Source organism: Mytilus galloprovincialis, chromosome 14, assembly GCF_965363235.1.
Source record: "Mytilus galloprovincialis chromosome 14, xbMytGall1.hap1.1, whole genome shotgun sequence".
NCBI classification, from domain to species: Eukaryota; Metazoa; Mollusca; class Bivalvia; order Mytilida; family Mytilidae; genus Mytilus; species Mytilus galloprovincialis.
Window position 1 is genome coordinate 64,926,773 of NC_134851.1, and position 7,662 is coordinate 64,934,434.

Consider the following 7,662-nt stretch of genomic DNA (forward strand, 5'->3'; position numbering starts at 1 on the left):
TTGTAGATGACATATCAATCTAAAATCTTACCTGATAAAATGAGCAAGAGAGTCTTTAGTATACTACAGTTCGAATACATAATCTAAATATCAAATAGAATTGTTATAAATCAGTATGGACATATTTTGATATTTTGACAATCGAACATTTTTAAACTTGAATACATGTATTACATTTTGTCTTGTGCTTTTTGTTGTTGTTAATATTCCTAGAATGAACTCCGATTAGCTGAGTTTATAGAGTTATGTAGAAAAGACATTTGAACATCAGCTAATCTACTGGTAAACCGAGGAATCGATCAAAGATTATCCGAAAAACCGTTTCGACTGAACTTTACAACTTGATAATGCGGTATAGGCTTTGCTCATTGTTAAAGGCCGTATAGAGATATATAGTTGTTAATACATGTGCCATTTTGGTCTTTTGTGAAGAGTTGTTTCATTTTCAATCATACCACATCTTCTTTTTTATATCGACAATACTACTATATCAAATGAAAGCAGTTATATATAATATTTGTCGTTTTTAAAATGGTTTATGTAGATATCGTTTAACAATTAATCAAATGTGAATCCTCCAACGGTGAAAAAGGTTTTCTAAATGAAATGCACGCAACGAGTTTTATTATTCATTATCTGGAAAACAAACATCCATTTAACTATATCGATTACATGTGAAGATAAATGTGATCTGTCCTGTTTCTGTTACATTCTGCTGAAATCGTTGTCAATTTAAAGACATGTTTTTGACTGCCACACAAATGACAGGTTTAGCTAGCTATAAAACCAGATTTTATTTACCATTTTCTACTTTAGAAAATTCATGTCCTAAGTCCAGAATATGAGAGTTGTTGTTGTTCTATGTGAAAAACACAACTTTCCGAAAATAAAATGTTCAAAATAACGCGTTCAGTCTAGTGTTAAATAAGAATAGTTGTCTTTATAATATTTCTGTAGAGTAACACGATGTGCACAATATACATTAGTATATCCCTTTAAAGATATGTGTATATCATATAACATTTCAATGATATATTGTAAACATCTATATTTGTTAACGTTGCACTGTAACATAAACCATTACGTAGACATTATATCTAGCTTTTGATACGGAAATATTGTGTTGCAGTAAAATAGGTAATTTGCCACGGATTATAAGCTGTAATAATTCAAATATAGTTGAAAACTGTTCAAATTGAAAAAAAAAATAATTAGTGGTCAAAAAGAGAATCGTCTATTTTTGTAACGACTGAAATGAACGACTACCATATTTCTTTTGGAATGAAAGTCTGATATAATTATACTGCTACACCCATTTGTAAATCAATATTCGTTTTTCCTGTGTTTGCTAATTTTTTTCCAAGTTCTTAAATAACTATTTGTTTTTTATAAAGAGCCTATAGTGCGCGATAACATTTTGTGGGTTAATTAAATGTTTCCTATACCATTGTTCTTTTCAACTCACTTCATGACAATATCATTGTATGCATCATAATGAATTTTATTGCAACGTTATTAGTTATATATGTTTATTGAATAAATGCACATTTATACCCCAATGGGGTTGAAGGCATATATAAATGAACACAATACATCATACAAAAATAACAACAAAAGAACAAACATTATATACATATAAGTATCTATCATGCAGTTGTTGAGTCCACTCTCCTCAGTGACCATGACTTTTTAACAAATGGAGCCGTATACTGCATAATTGACGGACACGAAAGACATAAAACCAATTTATCCACATTATCCATATTATCTATATCAGAATAGGTATTTCTAACTTTCTGCAAAAATTCAAGTCTCAAATCTTTATTTTTAATACATGTAAATAAAAAATGTTCTTCATCATCTATTTTATTTAGACAACAATGTTGACATAAACGTTCTTCCCTTTTTATATTTTTGTATCTACCCCTTTCAATTTCCAAAATATGGTCACTTACCCTTAATTTAGTAATTTTTTTCCTTATTTCAAAGTTATTCTCTTTAAGTAAATAAGGCTCAGTTTCGTATTTCTTTTTGATTTTACTATAGATAAATAATTTATTATTTTCTGTTAAAGAATTTAATTTTTTAAAGAACAGCTTTTTATAGTTTTCTTGCATAATATCTTTCATGTGTTTATTCATTTTATATTTTTCTTTTATGAAGTCAATATTTTGTATATCAGATATATTTAAATTATTTTCATGAGTTATATTTTTTACAAAAGTATACCAAGAATAGGTTCCTGATTCATCCAACAGTTTAGTTGTGCAGTATGCATCATATAACAACGGATTAATTTCTGTGTTAGATACTAAGGATTTTACTCGGTAATCACGTATCATTTGTTAAACATTGCATGCTTGAATAGGACGTTTTTTGTAGAAGTCAATAATAATGTAATCATTTGAAGCCTAAACTTGTCATCGCCTCAATACACAAATGAAATATCTGAAAACTATACCAAAACAGAACGACATGTTTTTGAAGCTATAGTTAACCTTTTGGTTGACACATTTATATAAGTCATTGCATGAATTAACTGTTATTTTCTTCCCACCAAGTTTACCCCTATTACTCATTATGATCTGGTCCTTGCATTGTAATTGAACCTTACGCAATTTGATTGGATTAAGTTACTATAACTTCACCTTCTAACTACCAATGCTATTCATTCGGGTATATTGATTTAATAAGACCGTGTATAAATGTGTACAGTAATTTGATTAAACTTCACATTGGACACTGGACGATTCCATATCATTATGTACATGTATCAATGAAACTAAGGGTATAAAAGGTTGGCATTGCCTCTTCTTATATTTGCACATAATTTTCTCTTACAAATACGATAAATTTTGTTTTATAACCTATTGTGGAGAAAGAATAGAGATAGTTAACTTATAAGATGTTGTATTCCATTAAATAAGTCATTTTCAAAGTGAAATGCCAAAATACATTTTATTCATGGCGTCCGCAGGTAAAATGATTGTTTATCTTCACCACAAATAACACAGTTTGTTAGTGTCATTGGAATATCGTATTTACTAATTCAAATACGAAATAAAATCAAAATATGACCGATCTTTTAATCTTTTTAAATCAAAAGTCAATACGATTGTTTCAATTTGAATTCCGTCTTTCTCACACAATCGTGTTATATGAAGCGATATAAGATTAACAGCTTATGAAATAACACTAATTGCATTGCACTTTTCTAGACTGAACTCCCTCTCCTAAATGTAAATACGATATTTGTATGACTATTTGATGTTACTCTCCATTCAAGGGTGAACGATAAACATATTGTTGTGTGGGGAATGTATAATCATTAAAAAATAAAAAGCATGCTATGTCTGGGTTAAAGATTTTGACCTATGCTTTTATCACTGACTTCCAAAAAGCTGAACATACGTGGATACGTATGACCAAAAGTTTACAAGAACTACTCCAGGTTTACTAGTATACCGATTATTAGGTTTTTTCAAAAAGCTTCAAACAATTATGCATAAAAAATGTACAAAAACATAATATTAGGTACTTGTCTACTCAACATGGGTAAATATCTTGCACACAAGGCAACAGAAAAAAAAAATATACTGTTGTTTCTGTTGTCATTCTTAAACCTCAATCGATTAAACCAGAATAATTAATGTCCAAAAACATTTTGTTGTTCTCTTTTTTTTCAAGGATAATACAAATTAAAAGGTCCCTTATCATAAACATGTTGAACTCCGCCGCAATGTTGTGCCTATCCCAAATCATGAGCCTCTGGCCTTTGTTAGTCTAGTATGATTTTTAATTTTAGTTTCTTGTGCATAATTCGGAGTTTAGTATGACGTCAATTATCACTGTACTAGTATACATATGTTTTAGGGGACTGCTGAAGGACACCTACGAGTGCAGGAATTCTCGCTTCATTGAGGACCCATTAGTTGCCTTCGGCTGTTGTCTGCTCTCTGGTCGGGTTGTTGTCGCTTTGACACATTCACCATTTCTTTTCTTAAATTCATTAACTAACAACAATTAACTGTCATGATCCTGAAACAGTTCCTTGTGTGTTAATTGGTAGATTATGCGTATTCATATTTGACCGTCAACACATTCAAAGTGAAAAACGTTCTACTCGTTAATACTAAGGTATTTATCTTACCAGATATTATGTAAAAAGCATAAATTTCCTTCAGCAGTGAATTTATATTACTGAGCATGCATGGCACTCGTTTAGATTGTTGTAAGATATTAATACTTATAACTAAATAAAGTGAACAGTTTGGTTTATAATTTAAATGCTATCTTCATAATGTTGGCCCTACAGAAACAATTTAAAAACTAGTGCACTGATATGCATTGTTAGTAAGATTGGACAACTGTCAAAACCAAATATATATTGTTTATAGTTTTAAATGTGTGTTTTACAATTTAATTGATGAACTTGATGATCTTATTCAGATGGATCATATTTATTTGTGTCAACGTTACAATGAATATATAGTACACATGTTTATTTTATATGTTATATTAGCGTTGATCTATAAAACAACCTTTAACATGCAGAAACGTTACCAACTTCAGTTTAAAGCGGTTAAGGTTCCACTAAAGTCAAAATATAGGACACTTCATAAACATCTAAACTTTGCCTGTATTTTTCAACCTATAATGAATAAAGTCATAAACTATTAGAACATATGTTCATTTAAACATACTTTACATATACATACTGTATAAATTGTAAATAAACTTGAAATTGTTATGTTGTGGCCAAACCGGTTCTTGGGGTGAACAATAAATTTTCAAATAAACTGGAGGCCTGCAAGACGACTTAATTTGCTTAAAATTGGTATGGACGAATACTATTACATGTAATGCAGGGCAAGCGCATGTTGATTTTTTATAAAATGTATTGATTTTCGAGTTTCAGTTAATTTCATGTATCTAAGTGAACGAATATCGAAGGTACAATACAGAAATTGGACACATATGTATGTGACAAATCAGCATTCAAAGTTTCATATTTCATTCAATCCAATCGAATGTTAGATACATCACTCAGTTGAACATGAAGGTTCGAGAAAAATCAGCATATATATATTCACTCTCATAATGTAAAAAGGATAACCAGCATTCGACAAAAATATAAGGTTAATACTGAACAAGGTCAAACAACATGGAGGAAGACAAATGCTACACATGTATATAATAGTTTAATTAATCTAATATATTTCTACATTGTACGTAATCCTTGTGCATGTTGTATATACTAATAGTTTTATAAATTTACATGTAATAAAATACTTTTATTATCAAGTTTTAAGATATGACAACTGCATTCAACTTTGGGTGCATCGAGTAAACACGCCAAAGATATTAAGCGATCCCACAGTTTCGAAGTTATACAATGCCATTAACTATTCTTTGAATCGTCAATTTGTTTAACCCGTTTACTAATATTGTGTAGAAAATATAAGAAGATAAGGTATGAGTCATAATTTATTCAAGTAAGCTATAATATATTTTTTCCATCAAATTTGGTGTCAGAACTTATTTTAGAGAAAAATTACATCCCCGGCCCTTTTTGCAATTAAATATTTGTTACTACCTTAATTTTCTCAATTGAAATGTATATTTTTTCTATGTCATGGCCTTTTATAACATAAGGATCAATTTAACAAAAGTTGTCCTTCTATTAAGGTAGATCACCAGTATATATTTTTTGAGACAGATTTTTTTTATAATTTGCCAAAATGAAGATTTTACTATGCTCTTTTTAAAAATTTAATAAAAAGTATGGGTCACCGTGCTATTTTTCACGCTATGAGTCGTTGAAAATTGCCAAAATTTGGTTAGTTTGTTCATGAAAAAACACATTAGTGTGCATAAAAAAATTTCTATGAGATAGAATTTTGAAATAAATTGTGAGAAGAAAGATTTCATAATATGTTTTAAGAAAATGAAAAGAAAAAATGGTGTCACCGAACTTGTTTTCTTGCTACAAATAAATATAAAAATTTTCCCTATTAGCCCAGTATAAATTTTTACTGAAAGATTTATCTCCCCTTAAATGGCTCATTTGAAAACAAATTATTTTAAACCCAAAGAAAATGATATTTGTTAAAATATTTTGTATAATACAATTAATTAACAAGTTTTCTTTAAATAGAAAAAAACTTCTAACAATTGAATTGCAAATCTGTCTCCAAATTTGCAGATATAGGCAAATAACTAGACCGATTTTGTACTGTGATTGTACAATCCAAGATGGCGGTATACCATCAATCTACCTTAATATTATAACTGTCAATGCCAATCAAGGACAATCAATCAGGCACGGATCCAGAAGGGGGGTGTCGGGGATTGGAATCCCCCTTTTTTGGACGATTAATGCATTTGAATGGAGACATGTAATTGGAACCCCCATTTTTTAATGGCTGGATCCACCCCTGTCAATACAGTACAACACAGTTGTAACATGAGAGGGAGCATCTGAAAGATTTAAACCACTCAATTAGTGTATTGTTATACCATCTAGAGTAACAGAAAAGAAGCCCATCACTTTTTCTATTTCTACTTCTACTTCTACTATGTAATGACCGCCTTCAACACGTTGAAGTTTATGTCACTTGTACTGCACATTGCTTTGTGAAGATATATATACAGCTCGTTTATTCTGTTGCCTAGCAACCATTACAATGGCCGAGTTAAACTCATCAAATATGATTATTATACAGCTTTAATATATCTAAATTTGAAATTAAACATGTTTACCATCTAGTGAACTTTACACTTGTACACTATTTAAATATTACATAATTAAATGCACATTTTTTTCCAAATTCACTGTTGTTTCTCCCTAGTAACACATATGTGCCCATGGCAACCGCAATTTGTTTTCTATTTTACAAGATTTAATCTTAAATATGTTGCAACAGAAAGGCAATTTAAGATGCAAATTGTGAAAAGAAACAAACTCCAAGGTAAATATTAGGGAAGAAAGCAATATTGTAACATCAACAAACAAAACAAAACACCGGGTATTACTGATATATACAGATTGTGCATCTAGTGCTGGGTGGGATCTCACTTATCAGCGACAAGAAGAATAATATAAAGACAAGAATACTTATTAAGGGCTAAGAAATCTTAATATTAATTATCTTAAATAAATAGATACAGACACATGCATTAAAGGTTTTTTTCAAATGTCAGTGTATTTTCATTACAGTTGTTATGTTTCAGGAAGGGGTTGAGGTTGGAGGGGGCACTTCTATTTACAAGGTGATTGTGTCTCTTAAATAGTTCACTTTTTAAAGCTTAGAATAAGTGAAAAGTTTCTTTGACTGTCAACTGGTTTGGTGTTCCCGCTGTGTCTTTATCAACCACTGTTTCTCTTTTGACACTTATGTATAATTACTCTTGTACATAAAACCACATGAAACCAAATAAATATGGGAAAAAATAACTTTTTTTTCCTACACAATATATGAAAAGGTATATATTTTAAAAATGTAAAACAGGGTGAGGTAATAAAACAGCGGCTCCCCTATCAATTAAGTATTAAAGTACACCACCACACCACCCCCACCCCACCCCCACCCCCTCTAGACATATGAAGAGGATCCTTAGGGTTGACTTTTCGAAATTCATCTTATTTTTATGATCTATTTC